Consider the following 16,798-nt stretch of genomic DNA (forward strand, 5'->3'; position numbering starts at 1 on the left):
TAGTTTGCAGGCAATTGTGAAACATTTTGAGAACTTTATACCCGTTTCTTTAGTACAGTTGGGCCCATAAAGCACAAAACCACCCTGGCATACCAAAAAATTCTCAGTTTGCACAAAAACTATAAGATGTATGCCAATTCACAAAGGTTTATGGGTCAATTGTACAGTGTCTGCAAAGTAGCAGAACTTTGCATCAGCCAATAGGACAAGTTGGTCAGAGTAACATTGGCCATTGCAAAGTTCAGGGACACACGAGCACCCAGCTTCATGCGCAAGGTCAATGGATCAGCATAATCGCTACCTGACGGCTCCCTGGTGAGGCAGCCTGCCAATGTCACCTTGTGGGATGCCTGGATAGGCACCCATGAGCATAGAAAACTGAAGGATGCTTCCTTAGTATGTGCCCAGCACCCATTCTGCAGCCTCCGGTAGTACCCCACGGGTGGGGAGTGCCGGACTATTGTGCAGATGCACCCTGCTACGGCACTGAGAGCAGAGCAAATACTCATTTAAAAAATCTTAGATCAGTTAACTAGCAGCAGATTACAGACATATAAGAGTCACCTGAGGTCATTTCCAATGAGCCATTTATTCATTATGTACTGTACAATCTTGGTAATCAAAAAGAAGACCCAATCCACATATTACTAATTTATCTTTAGTTTGCTTCTCTAGAGTGCTGAAAAAGCAGATTGAAGTGATAAACTGGCAGAATATGAATGTCACATGGAGAGAAACACAACAGCAGTGCCCTTCTTGGGTAAAGAATACAACTGAACAACAATACATAGGAAAACTGAAGATAATTATACAACTAAATGCAGGGTATGGTAACAAGGTGATGAAGCAGCGGAGCAGCACAGGAGAGATCTTGGATACGAGAGTGAGAGGAGGTGATCAGAGTTAAGGTGAGACAGTGATCGGTGAAAGAGAGGCCTATTTGGGTGATAGACTGGGTGTGGAGAATAAAGGAGAGCGAGGAGTCAAGGATTATGACCAGATACTGGACAAGGGGGCAGAGGTCAGGATGAAGTTGTCAAGATAGAGGTAAGGATCCCCAAAACTGCTCCTAATTTAGACCAGGTTACCCTTAACCGTGCTACACAGTTGACATTGGTAGAACTTCATTCCTTTCCTCCCTTCTCTCATCTCCCCCATCCTTCCTGTTTATCACTGGCTCATAGATAGCAGTGCCTTCTGGAGGAAGCAGCATGGACGAGAGAAGATGAAATGCAGGAGCATGAATTGATGCAGAGTTTGTAAATGGCTATGATTGCCTCACTAACGCTACAGGCAGCACAGGGATAAGACTGCATAGATGCCAGACCAAGTCCAGCACCCAAGCTGCGACCCCCGGTATTCTGTACTCATCCACCACCCTTCTCAGTATTATAACACCTATCTGGAACTTCAAAGCAAACATGATGACATTTTGTTGAAATTACTTCAGATGATTCCGGTGTTCTATACTCTACAAAATAAAACATTACATAGATAAAAGAAGTGAAAACACAGAGTAGTGAGGGCCCTACTCATAAAGGGCTCTATTCATTATGTTAATTATTGGGGTCCGAGTGGGGTCCTCGATAATTAACATTCCATCTCGATGCAAGTGCTGGATCAATTCATCATTGCTCTGGCATGTAGACCGTGAAACTATGGCGCCTGCGTGACCTACAGGTCACGCAGGCACACAAAAGCACCACATCCCGTGGAAGGAGCCGTACAGGGGCGGAGGGATCAAAAAGGATCCCTCTTCGCAACCCAGGACTCTTTTCCATAGGGAAGGAGAGGGTTTGCGGCAGCAAACGCCATCTGAAGATGGCGAATGCTCCCGCAGTCAAGCTCTGAAAATATTGTATTACTAGTGTATGGGGACAGCGGGCCATTCCAGGAGAGAAAGGTAAGCAGGAGATAATATCTCCTGCATTACCTTTTGGATGAATGGCCCAAAAACTTAATTTCTACAAAAGCAGGTGAAAATGTTCATTTTCACCTGCTTCTGTAGAAATTAAGTGATGATGATTAGACCCCAAAGGAAGCTTAAATTCTAATGAGAAAAGGGTACAGTACAGTTGAGATAAGATGAGTGTGGTCCGAGTGATAATTGGAAAAGTTAGTAGGCTGAAGCAGCGTGAGTAATATAGGTGGGAGTAGGGTAAGCTGTAAAACACAGAGGTTTGTTTTAAGAGAGTGTTTTAAAGATTTAAAGGCTGATAAAGAGTCCTATTGGGCATAGTAGCAAAATACATAAGTGGGTAGCAGCGGAGAGGAAATCTTGTCAGCATGGCTGGATTAAGGCTTGTGGGGTCCCAGGGCAACTAAGTTGTGGGGGCTCAATATATTTCATTTCTACTGCCTCACGCAGTGACTACTATACCCCTTACCTTGCCTCTGGACTCTCCACTGACCGGCAAGGTCGCAGCATACTACATCATATCTGCAACACTGCTGGCAACTGACTCTTGGCAGCGGCATTTAGTCAGGAAGCGGGCGGTTGAAATGCCGACTGCCGGCTTCCCGACAGTTAAAGCCCGGCATGGGACTAATGATAGGTGTCTAAATAGCGATGCCTATCATTAGCCCCACACCAAAATCCCGAAACCCGGCATGCTGAACGTAGGTAAGCCGGGCGTTGGAAGCTCATAGGCGCGGGGAGAGGGAGGGTTAGGTTTAGGGACTCACAGGGGAACTTAGGGTTAGGCACCCCCCAGGAGGGTTAGGCTAGGGGAAGGGGGGTTTAGGGTTAGGCACCCCTGGGGAGAGGTTAGGGTTAGGCACCTCCCTGGGAGGGTTAGGTTTAGGGTGCGGGGAGGAGGGGTTAGGTTTAGGCACCCCTTGGGGGAGGTTAGGGTTAGGCCCTAGGGTGGGAGGTTAGGGTTAGGCACCCCTAAGGGAGGGTTAGGGGGGGGAGAGGGGAAGGTTAGGGTAAATACTCACCTCAGTCAGGATCTTCATCTGCCGGCCTTCCGGCATTGGTATTTTATCCGCCGGGCTTAGGTCCGGTGTTAATACATACCAATTGCCTTGGCAGTATAGAGGACATGATCTAATATACTACTAGGGGCAAATGCAAGATTTTGAGTGGGGGGATATATAGATACATAAGATAGATATATAAGTAGTGATAGATATAGATAGATTTATAGACAGATAGAAATATAGATAGAGCTATATATACAGTCAGGTGCATAAATATTGTGACATTGACAGAATTTTCATATTTTGGCCTCTATTCACCACCACAATGGCTTTGAAATGAAACAAACAAGATGTGCTTTAACTGCAGACTTTCAGATTTAATTTAAGGGTAATTACATCCAAATCAGGTGAACGGTGTAGGAATTACAACGGTTTCTATATGTGCCTCCCACTTTTTAAGGGGCCAAAAGTAATGGGACAAACTAAACAATCCTAAATCTAACTTTAACTTTTTAATACTTTGTTGCAAATCCTTTGCAGGCAATTACAGCCTGAAGTCTGGAACGCATAGACATCACCAGACGCTGGGTTTCATCCCTGGTGATGCTCTGCCAGGCCTCTACTGCAAATGTCTTCAGTTCCTGCTTGTTCTTGGGGCATTTTCCCTTCAGTTTTGTCTTCATCAAGTGAAATGCATGCTCAATCGGATTCAGGTCAGGGGATTGACTTGGCCATTGCATACATTCCACTTTTTAGCCTTAAAAAACTCTTTGGTTGCTTTTGCAGTATGCTTCGGGTCATTGTCCATCTGCACTGTGAAGCGCCGTCCAATGAGTTCTGAAGAATTTGACTGAACATGAGCATATAATATTGCCTATATATAATAATATATACACTTCAGAATTCATTCTGCTGCTTTTTTCAGCAGTCACATCATCAATACATACAAGGGAACTAGTTCCATTGGCAGCCATACATGCCCATACCATGACACTACCACCAGCATGCTTCACTGATGAGGTGGTATGTTTTGGATCATGAGCAGTTCCTTTCCTTCTCCATACTCTTCTCTTCCCATCACTCTGGTACAAGTTGATATTTGTCTCATCTGTCCATAGGATGTTGTTCCAGAACTGTAATGGCTTTTTTTAGATGATGTTTGGCAAACTCTAATCTGGTCTTCCTGTTTTTGAGGCTCACCAATGGTTTACATCTTGTGGTGAACCCTCTATATTCACTCTTGTGAAGTCTTCTCTTGATTGTTGACTTTGACACACATACACCTACCTCCTGGAGAGTGTTCTTGATTTGGCCAACTGTTGTGAAGGGGTTTTTCTTCACCAGGGAAATAATTCTTCTGTCATCCACCACAGTTGTTTTCCGTGGTCTTCTGGGTCTTTTGGTGTTGCTGAGCTCTCCAGTGCATTCTTTCTTTTTAAGAATGTTCCAAAGAGTTGATTTGGCCACACCTAATGTTTTTGCTATCTCTCTGATGGGTTTGTTTTGATTTTTCAGCCTAATGATGGCTTGCTTCACTGATAGTGACAGCTCTTTGGATCTCATATTGAGAGTCGACAGCAACTGATTCCAAATGCAAATATCACACCTAGAATCAACTCCAGACCTTTTACCTGCTTAATTGATAATGAAATAGTGAGGGAATAGCCCACACCTGTCCATGAAATAGCTTTTTAGTTGATAGTCCCATTACTTTTGGCCCCTTAAAAAGTGGGAGGCACATATAGAAACCGTTGTAATTCCTATACCGTTCACCTGATTTGGATGTAATTACCCTCAAATTAAATCTGAAAGTCTGCAGTTAAAGCACATCTTGTTTGTTTCATTTCAAAGCCATTGTGGTGGTGAATAGAGGCCAAAATATGAAAAATCTGTAAATGTCCCAATATTTATGCACCTGACTGTAATTATATATATATATATATATATATATATAGGTCCAGCATCTATTATACAAGCAGTGTGTGCAGAGTGTAGGCTGCTGTCTGCCTTTGAGTTAAGGGGAAATCATGACTCACGTCCAAAAAGACCATTGAATTGTGCACTTTTTGCACTATGGCACTTTATTATATTTGATCTGTTGGCAATGTGTATAATTTTTTGGATCATTTAAACATGATTTTTTGCATCTAAATATGGTGTGCGGATTGTCTTTCTTGGACTTATATATATCTTTTGTTTTTCTGTGTACACTCATGTTATCCAGTTAGTCTAAGGAGGACAATCAATATACAGCAGTACTCTTTAGATGGAGCGGTATGGACAGAGCTAGGTTTCATTTCTTCAACTTATACTATGAAAATTATTAGTGTCGCTGCTCAGGTATACTCACATTATTTATGTCCAATCAATCTGTAGCATTACAGCAATTTCCAATTTGTTTTTTTAATTGAGAAGACAACCTCCTGGCACATCTGTAATACTGCATCTGTAATACTGCGTCTGTAATACTGCGTCTGTATACTGCATCTGTAATACTGCGTCTGTAATACTGCGTCTGTAATACTGCATCTGTATACTGCATCTGTAATACTGCATCTGTAATACTGCGTCTGTAATACTGCGTCTGTAATACTGCATCTGTAATACTGCGTCTGTAATACTGCGTCTGTAATACTGCATCTGTATACTGCATCTGTAATACTGCATCTGTAATACTGCATCTGTAATACTGCAGCAGTATGCATGGTGCAGAAACAGCAACTGTTGACTCCCTTAAACAGTGCAGACTTGACGTAACGCTGAAGGGATTCAGGGGCTGCCCAAATGAGCACTTAGCATGCCTCCGTCCCCAGGAATAGGTGCCAGTGGGCATTTATTCTCATGTTCATTTGACCCCGTGTGGGTATCACACACAAATCACTCCCCCCCCCTCCCCCTTAATCTGGCCCTGACTGGCACTGTGGCAGAGTCTTCAGTGGATGTACTGGCACAATACCTTCCAGTGAGTAAAAGACCGGGATGATTGCACATGAGATCGCTCCTCTTTTAGAAGGCCACTGAAGACAACAGATGGCTTAGCTATATAGACAGATATATAGAGAGATGGGGGGTAGGGAGAGAGAGGGAGGGGGGGACAGCAAGGGAGATAGAGAGAGGTAGGGAGAGAGGGGGAAGGGAGGGACAGGGAGTGAGATAGAGGGAGAGAGAGAAAGGGAGTTAAGGTGAGAGAGAGGGAGGAAGGGACAGGGAGGGGGAGAGAAGGAAACAGAGGAAGAGAGGCAGGGGGAAAAGAAAAAAGGAAGGGAGAGATGAAGGGACTGAGAGAGGGCACACACAGTACCTGTTGCAGCTGCAGCAGATCAGCTTTCTGATGGGGCGGACACTTCATGACTTTAGGCCCTGGCCCTACCCATACACCCCCTCGAATCTCAGAATTATGTCAGCGAGGCGGCGGGGCTTCCATCAGCAGCCACGGTCTGGTCCATCGGTGACAGTGAGTGACAGACTGACTGTGCTGTGTGAGTGATGCTGTCGGCAGCCGTCCAGTGAGAGTCTTCCAGACTGGCCAGGTACTGGCCAATATTTCATTTGGGGCCCCTGGACGACCGCCCTGTAGGCCCTGCCTATAATCCGGCACTGCTTGTCAGCAGAAGTGGTGGTTATCATAGATGAGGTGAGGCACATTTCAAAGGTTGAAGAGGGTGTGAGGGATAGTATTTCAAGATGTGGATCCAGTGTAGAGGTTTTAAGTGCTATAAAAGGAAGATCGCTTTTGCAGGAATAGACATGTGAGGGGCAGCCAGATAAGTGGAGCTTGCACTAGATGAGAGATGATGAGAAATGCATAAGAATTTAGGTGGAATCTTGGATAAGAAGGGGGTGTATTCTAGTAATATTTAATCTAGTAAAAGTGGAAGCAACAGTACTGGAAGAAATACTGAATTTGAGGAATAAAGCAGAGGTAGTGAAGTTGAAGGTATACTATAGTGAGTGATATTTACCAATTTACCAAAGCTGTATTAATGACCTCAATATATAAATATTTGTTGTCTTTTTATACAGGTTTACCGAAAATTATTTCAATGCAAAAAATTATTTTCTTTATAATAAATAAATAACAATTAAAATAAATAAATAACAAGGAACATCTATGTAGCCATTATGTCATTAGCATTGCAAGCATTTATAATGCATGAGTTTGAGAAGAATACCAGCAATTGTCTTCTAACCTGGCAAGGCATCATTTACATTTACATCTAATTCCAGTTCTTCACAAGCTGTCAAATGAATGTTGACAGTGATTATTTTTTTTTGCAACTATAGTCTATTTTTCAAACCAACGGACTGTAACACTTTGTTACAGATTTCTAGCTCTCAGTCACAGCAGTTGAGGGTTGGGCTTCCTTACAGCCAGATGCTGAGCCTAGAGTAAAAAATACTTTACCTTTGAGTAAGATGTGAATAAAATGACTTGTCAGTGGTGAAGTGAGGGGGTATAACAAGAAATTATTTGAAAGAAACATGGAAAGGTTTGCTCTTTAGACCTTAAATTTATGTATGTGTATGTATATATATATGTATGTATATATATATATATATATATATATATATATATATGCACACATTCCTAATATGGACCAATTCATAATTGTTCTAAATATTTTCTTTCTGTTGAGATCAAACATAAACTTAAAATAAATTCATAATTGTTGTAATAGGGCATCAGCAATTGAACATTCAATTCATTTAGCTACTCAGTGTGATTTGACAACTGAAATCTGTTGAATAAATACAACTTCTTCAAAACTGCAAGAGTGTTTACACATTAAAATCAATTATAAAAAATTATAAGACTTAATTGTATAATATCATCTCTAGCATGCTCATCAGCATATGCATAATTTTAAGCATAGATGCCAATTGTAAAAGTGACAACTGTCAAAATGAAAAATTCCACAAGGAAATTATTCAGATCTGTACATCTCTCATGTTCTCATTCAAATAAATAAAATTGTGTGTGAGCATTTTAGTATATATATATATATATATATATATATATATATATATATTATATATATACAAAACAGTAAAAATTTTGCTATCGGCGCTAACAATAATATACTGCAAATTTATGTGTGTGCAGCAAATAAAACAAAGGGGATTTTGTCATGATTTGATCAAAGCATTTAAGCCTGCAGCCCAGCATCAAGGGACCCCATTTTTCTGCAGGTCCCTAACACTAGCATATATGCCTAGCACATCATTACATTGCAGTTAAATGTACTCACCTCCTAAATACAGAGGGACACATCTATACAGGGGCTGGCTGTTAGCCACACCCAACTAGGTTTTTTATAGCCTTAATTGAAAGCTGCCATGATAGCACAAGGCAAAATTTTGAAACAAAACAGAAAAGAAATATGCCCGCGCTCGGTTTTACCCATATCATACATGGTACCATGCTGCTGGTACCATGTATGATATGGGTAAAACCGAGCGCGGGCATATTTCTTTTCTGTTTTTTTTATATATATATATATATATATATATATATATACACACACACACAGTGCTATTTTTCAGCAGGAACAAGCATGAAATCAGTTCCTGAACCTCTCATTAACTATAATGTAATGTCCTGGGCAGCATGTATTTTCCCTAAGGTGAGTTTTATTTTAAAGTCCCTTTTGAGTGCCTTCTTTTGTAAAATACTTTTGTAAATAATATATATATGCATATATATTTTATATATATATATATATATATATACAAGTATATATAATGTATACATAATTGTTTTTCTATAGCTCCATCCCTAGTAGCTCCGCCCACAGTTCCTGAACCTATCCTCGCAGACAAATAGTCCGATATATATATATATATATATATATATATACAGGTTGAGTCTCCCATGTCCAAAATGCTTGGGACCAGGGGTATTTTGGATAACGGAATATTCCGTATTTTGGAATATTTGCATACCATAATTAAATATTTTGGGAATGGGAACCCAATATACACACAGAATGCATTTATGTGTTTTATACACCTTATACACATAGCCTACAGGTAATTTTATACAATATTTTCAATAATTTTGTGGCTCAAGCAAAGTTTGTGTACAGAAATGAAATTCATTTATGTTTCAAATACACCTTATACACACAGCCTGTAGGTAATGTTATACAATATTTTTCATACAGTAATTTGTGCTTTAGACAAAGTTTGTGTACATTGAACCATCAAAAATCAAAGGTTTCTTTATCTCAGTCATGCCAAAAGTATTCCGTATTTCGGAATATTTGGATATGGGAGACTCAACCTGTGTATATATATATATATATATATATAGTGGGTGCCTGTTCATATAAATAAAGACATTGATATAATTCCAAAAGATTTTGTTTTAGTAGCAAATACAACAACATCTGACTAGTAGTCACTAGTCAGATGTCGCAGTTACAGTACCACTAAAACCAATGCTATGGTGTCCTTGTAGGTATTGAGCCTTTTATACATGTTTTCACAGCTTTGTTATTGATGGAACAAACAATGGCCCTCATTCAGAGCCGGATGCTCTGAGCAGAGCGCTCGCTCTGAATGAGGGCCGTCCTCCATAAAAATGGAGCGTCCTCCTGGACGCTCGTATAGCTGTGGGTCACCACCCACAGCTCATACGAGCGTGCAGGATGATGGTCGCGATGGTCTTGACCATCGCGACCATCGCCAGTGCGACCAGAAGCCTGTGGTCAGGGTTTTCAACCACAAGCCCTGGAGTGATTTTGGCTCTATCAGAGCCAAAATCACTCCCACTGACATCAGTAGTGATGTCAGTGGGGCCGGCTTCTGACGGTAGGCGTTCCCTTGGGAACGCCTCCGTCTGGGCGGCACGCCCCCGGCACGCCCACCAAAGGGGGCGTGCTGTCAATCAAAATCGACAGCACGCCCCCTTTGATCAGACACACGAGCGAAGGAAAGTCCTTCGTTCGTCGCGTCTGGCGCATGCGCACGACGGAGCTCCCTCCGTCGTGCGCATGCGCAGTGCACACCATCGACCCACTTGCGAGCGGACAGCCGCTTGCGAGTGGGTCTGAATGAGGCCCAATGATGACAGACTATGGATTGACATACCATGTTTGATGTTTCTTACATGTAACTGACAGGTATATTAACACAGGTTAATATAAACGAGTTTGCACATAGGGTGCATGGGAAAGCTATGATCACAAAAGGTTAATAAAAATTAACCGCATAAACAAAGTCAGAAATCCACTGCACTCGCCACTCCTAGATTTGGGGTGCAGACCTGCACTCGCCATTCCCAGGACTGGGGTGCAAGTGGCCTGTGACCACATTGCTTAAATAAATAAAAATAGAAAACCCAGCACTCACCATGTTTAAACACTCACAATGATGTATAAATAAGTAAATAAATAATTATTTACTTATTTATACATGTATACAATATATATTTGTGATCATAGCTTTCCCATGCACCCTATGTGCAAACTCGTTTATATTAACCTGTGTCAGCTGTCTTTTTGGTAGTGGGATAGAAGCTATGTCAGGTGACTGCCTTACCTTTAAAAGCCATTAGCTGGCAGGTGAGCTTTAAACCAGGTAACATTTTTTCAGTCTAAACTATGTGATAGCAGCTAACAGGTTTCCATCAGTGTGACAGATAGTGTAGGACCTGCAGAAAGTGGGGTCCCGTGTTGTGGGCTGCGGGCTTAAATGCATTGATCAATCCATGAACTAAATCCCCATTATTTATTTACTTATTTATACATCATTGTGAGTGTTTAAACATGGTGAGTGCTGGGTTTTCTGTTTTTATTTATTTAAGCAATGTGGTCACAGGCCACTTGCACCCCAGTCCTGGGAATGGCGAGTGCAGGTCTGCACCCCAAATCTAGGAGTGGCGAGTGCAGTGGATTTCTGACTTTGTATATATATATATATATATATATATATATATATATACCAAAATAGAATATGTAATTCTATTAATCACATAACATTTTTGTCAATCTTTCCCTATCAAAGGATTGGATTTAGTGTCCATTAGTATACGCATATTGCAGTGCATGCACTGACTACAACCACACTTCTGTTTACCTAGCTATATTATTTAGTCTGCACAACATTTAAGAGGCTTGAGGCCAAGACAGATTTCTTATTCTTTGCTGAACTGGAGGATAGATTGGTAATATTGGTCCCAGATAATATCACCCAATATTTATTTTATGCTTTCTCTAACTTTTATTTTATAAATATGGCTGAATATCATAGTATATGAACCTATCTGTTGGTAGTTTATGCCTTTATATTATGTTTTATCATTATACTCTATTAGGTAAAAACTATTTCTTATAGGCTTCATCTATTTTGAATTCAGAATAACCCATTACAAATATCTATGTCTCAAATGTTAAGACTTACTCTAAAGTAACAGAACTATAGTTACATCACAATCTGATAAACTGGGATTAGGTTTTGTTGTTCTACAATTTTGAATTAGGACAGCTGTTGACATAACTGTTTGCATCAACTTCTTTAAAGAACATTTTAGTAGCAATAAATTGAAGGTGTTTCTAAATAATAGAAATGCCAAGGAGAGCAAAAAATATATACCTCAATTAAAAATATAAACAAAATTTATTAAAAATAATATATATTTTATTTGTTTATATTTTTAATTGAGGTATATAGTTTTTGCGCTCCTTGGCATTTCTATTAGTTAGAAACACCTTCAATTTATTGCTACTAACACAGCCACTATAGTGCACATGGATTTTGGTAGCAATTCTATTATTGTAGATCTTTAATTAAATATAAATATAGTCTATACAACTAGTATTACTCTTAAAAGTGAATGTGAGCTTGTAGTTAGTGTTGTATTGTTATTCAGAACTTTTATAAATGATGATATTTTAACATCAGTTTCCTCCTAAATGAGTAGATCATCTATATAATGCTGATAGAAATTGATTTTTTTTCTCAAATAAAATAAAATTAAAAATGTACAGGGCTTCTTTTCATCCACAAAAAGGTTGGCATAGCCAAGTTGGTCCCCATGACTGTGCCACACTGTTGACAATAAAATTGATCTACAATTTTTAATTAATTATGGGTTCAAATATAGTTAATATCATTTATAAAGATCTACCTCTTGTTTAAGCCTAAATTCTGCCTAGCAATATTGAATCATTAACCACTCGAATGTGTTTTAGAGTACTTGTAGAATCTTTAGTATATGACTGAAGATTAATGATATATGGTTGTAAACTGGCAAATAGAAAATTAATACTGTAAATTATTGGATGGCCCGGAAGATTATTTAAGCTTTTTGAAAAGAGATTTATTATATAATCACATTTGTCTTCTATTATTACTTTTTTCCCCTAGCAATGGATAATAATTGTAATTGTTCAATATTATTCTTTGCTGTTGGATCATCGTCCAATTTTTCATGTTTCCTGATTTCGTAAAATACTCTCTCCTATTTCATTAAATAATACTCTCTATTCTGTAATACTACTCTTGTCAGCTGCTCTAATAACAATGGACCTCATTCAGAGTCGGTCGCAAGCACTGAGCGCTCGCAACCGGCTCGATGGTTAGGCCCTGCGCAGCGGCCGCACTGCGTGTGCGCAAGCCCCGGAGCGAGAGAGAAACTCTCTCGCTCCGGAGCTCATTACAAAAGGGCCGGCTGTCGATGTTGATCCACAGCTCGGCCCGTTTTGTAGGCGGGGCGGGGGGGTGGTTTCACAAACGGAGGCGTTCCTGACGGAATGCTTGCCGTTTTGTGGGTGGCCGCACTGACATCAGCAGTGATGTCAGTGGGGAGTTTCCTGCTCGATCAGAGCAGGAAGCTCCCAGGGGCTTGCGGTTGCCAAGACCCAACCTTAGGGTCTCCTCGCAAGCCCCGATGGTCGCGATGGTATTGACCATCGCGACCATCAACCTGATTGGTCGCTAAGCTGTGGGTGGTAACCCACAGTTTAGCTAGCGACCAGGAGGCCGCACAAAAAATAGAAGCGCCTGCCCTCATTCAGAGAGAGTGATCGCTTCTTGCGACTGCCTCTGAATGAGGGCCAATATCCTTATCTTTACCAAGCTTTTGTAGTCCCATGTTCTATAATATTTAGCTTAGAAGTGTATTTAATGTTTTTACTATATAACTTTTTAAAAGCAATTTTTAACAGAAACGCTAAATAAAAAAATATAATGTCCCTTGCTCACTGCTGACCTAGCACTAGGGTTTTTCAAAAATGTCTCTGTAAGGTCAGTGAATAGACATACTTATTAAGCTTGATTAACATTTGCAACTACAGTCAGATGTGGCAAAATATAAATCTTTATTTAGTAGCTGTGTAGTTGGGGAGATGTTAAAAACACCTGTTGTTTTGTTGGTTTCAACTTTCAAGTGGTATTTACTTTTATGGAAAGATTCCCTCTAGTCATAGCTGGGGTGCAAGTGGAATATTACCACATCGTGTAAACATAGAATCTCTGCACTTACCAAACGCTCCATGAATTCGACAAACTGTACACTTAAAAATAAGGAACGCAATTTCCACATATTGTAATATATGTTAATCTGACCAAAATATGCCAAAGTCTTCCCAATTATAGTCCTACATTAGAAATTGCACTGAAATTTAAACATGATTATTGCTATTAATTTAGTTTTGGTTAAGACTGACCTGCACACAAGCTTTTACACATGGACATCCCAAATGCAATACAGCTGGTGTACAAGTAACTGTTGGTTAGCTTACCATATATTGTACTATATGGAACCAACATTGCCTGTTTTTAAGATAAGATAATATACAGCTTGGAGAGTTAATAGTGTATCCCACCTCCATCCTCTCAATCTTATAACTTGTGCTGGAAAAAGAAATGAATCAGTTAAATTATTTCAGAAATGAATAAAATAAGTAGGGATGTCCCGTGTTTTGGTTTTGTATCTGTATCTCCTTCGAGGTTTTGGATCTGGATTTGGTTTTGCAAAGCCTCCCTTGCGTGTTTTGGCTTTGGTTTTGGATCTCTATTTTCTTCAAAAATGTATAAAAACAGCTAAAATCTCATAATTTGGGCCTTTTTTTGTTCCTTCAGTGTTATTAACCTCAATAACATTAATTTCCAGTCATTTCCAGTCAATTTTGACCCCTTCACATTGTTCACCAACATAGGCCAAAGGCTGGCCGGCTAAATTAAGCAACCAACAGAGCAACGGCAGAAACACACGGCAGTTATTTCTCTTTACAAATGTTTTACAAATTAATAATTTTCTAGCAATAAGCAATCAAACTAACTCACAAGTACGTTCAATAGAAAACAATACAACACAGAAATTTACTAAAAATCGTGCGTGGATTATCCTTGCTCAAAACAAGTAATCATAGTTAACAAGCAGCAAACAAAAACCCCTAAATCATGTGTAAATAGCAACAGCAGACATGAATATCCCCTACACAAGTGCACTGCCCAATCTGTATTTCTCTCCTGGGGGCACTGGGCTACTGATGACTGGCACTCTGTGCCCATGTAAAGTCCCGTTCAATCAGCTTTTTTGTTGAGCAGGTACCCAAAATCTCCCCAACCATAAAAAGTGTTCTATACCTGCGGGTCAGAAACAGTGCGGGTCGTATACAGTGCCGGTCAGATACAGTGCGGGTTGTATACAGTGCCGGTCAGAAACAGTGCGGGTCGTATACAGTGCCGGTCAGATACAGTGCGGGTTGTATACAGTGCCGGTCAGATACAGTGCGGGTTGGATACAGTACAGGTTGGATATAGTGCGGTACGGATACAGTGCGGGATATAGAGTTGGTCTGATATAGTGAGGGATAGAGTGTGGGTTGGATACAGTGCAGGCTGGATACAGGGCCTAACACTGCTGAACACAGATTCCCGATGATCGGGAATCTGCGCAGACGCCAGACCCATTCTGCGCATGTGCAGAACGGGTAAAAGCACACAGAATTAAATGGTGGTCAGATCAAGGAAAATTTTACTCAAAACTGAATTTTCAATGGGACATGAATGAGCCTCTAACAAGGGTGAAAAAGACAAACGCTAAATTCATCCTTAAAGTCTGATTTTGATGTTAAAAGATGAAAAGAAAGAAAAAACTATTAAGATGTCATATTTGCAACACAATTCCGTATTATTCAATTGCATCATTTAAGAATACATATTTGCTAAGAACAAAAACAAAAATCATCAATTTAAAAAAAAAAAATAACAGAACTCGTGATACTAAGTGACAGTGAGTCAATGGTATTTAAATGTGCATAGAGACAGATGGAGCTTGGGTGTTTGAGATGAATACTCATTTTGTACATGTCATTACAGAGTATGAGTTGTGAAATAATCCATTGTGCGGAGTACAGGTGTATCACGTTTTGCAGGGCATTTTATTTTCTGGTGTAATATAAAAAGAGATAAAAATAGTGGTGAGGGAGCATTTTTGGAGACGTTCATTGCTTTGTGGAAGAGTTTGCAGACTTTTTTACTCCCTCATTTGACAGTGAAATCAGACAGTGAATCAGAATCCCTGATCATCTCTCTTATCCTTTCCCGGCTAACATTGGCAAGGCACAGGAGAAGGCAATGTGAGTAGCTGAGATGCGCCGAGGAGCTTAGAAGTTCCCTATGTAAGGCTCTGCCTCCTCTATATGCCTCTTCCCCCCAGGGGAGGCAGAGCCTCTCTTGCCATACTCATGAGATTTGATATAAAAATGATTTTCCTCTGAGTTTGGGGGGCGTGCCTTGACCACTGATGGACACCTGTCAAGACGTGTCATGTAACCAGGAAGTACACTGCAGTGTTTAGAGATTGGAGCTCAGTCAGCAGCAGCAAGAGAAGACACAGTGATGCAGGTAGGAGAATCAATGGATGCTGATGCTCAGTTTAGGGAAGGGAGGATTTCAGTGAGTAGGGGGTGAGACAGGCTCCCAGCACTCAGACCCATCTCCATGTGTGCCTCCCTAGCCATTGACATCACCGCACGTCACTGGTATGTGCTCTTTCCCCACCTGTACCTCTGCCCCTTTCCCCAGGGCTGATGGCTGAAGATCAGAAATGGCATGGACTGAGGCACAATCAAAGCCACATAACCAAAGGCAGGTAAGCACATTTTTTCCTCAAATGAGTCATTAGGGATTTTTCTCACTTCAAAGGGTTACAGACTGTCCTGTGGGGAGCGCTGAGGGCCACAACAATTTCTGATGGCATCCCTGGTTGTGGAGCTCATAGGTGAAAATGTATCAAAGCCTCTAGAGCAATGATTTTCAACCTTTTTCAACTTGCGGCACACCAAACAAGATTTTAAAATTGCTAAGGTACACCATTAGTCCCTCACGGGAATAAACCACACACACATTGGCCTCCATGGGAAAAAACACTCACAAATTGACCCCCCACAGGAAAAAGAACAGACATTGGTCCCCACAGATAAACAAGCACACACATTGCCCCCACAGAAAAAAATAAAACACAATGGCCCCCACACAATACAAACAAACACATTAGGCCCCACAGAAAAAAAAATAAAACAAAATGGTCCCCACAGAAAGAAAACAAACACACAGATTGGACCCCACGGAAAAAAAGAACATTCACATTGGCTGGCCCCCACAGAAAAAAAATCACTTTGGCCTCCCTGAAGAGCCAAACATTGCCGGGGCCAGCAGTACAAGTAAAGTCAGCCCTGACTGCATTGACCTCGCGGCACACTTGATAACTGCTCGCGGCACACTAGTGTGCCACGGCACAGTGGTTGAAAAACGCTGCCCTAGAGAGTGGAAAAGTGGACAATTGGAGAAGATGACATAGCAAGCAATCAGCTTCCAGCTAGCATTTACCAAGTACACTCCATAAAATCATAGGTAAAAGCTGACT

This window comes from Taudactylus pleione, unplaced genomic scaffold (assembly GCF_031769625.1).
Source record: "Taudactylus pleione unplaced genomic scaffold, aTauple2 ptg000043l, whole genome shotgun sequence".
NCBI classification, from domain to species: Eukaryota; Metazoa; Chordata; class Amphibia; order Anura; family Myobatrachidae; genus Taudactylus; species Taudactylus pleione.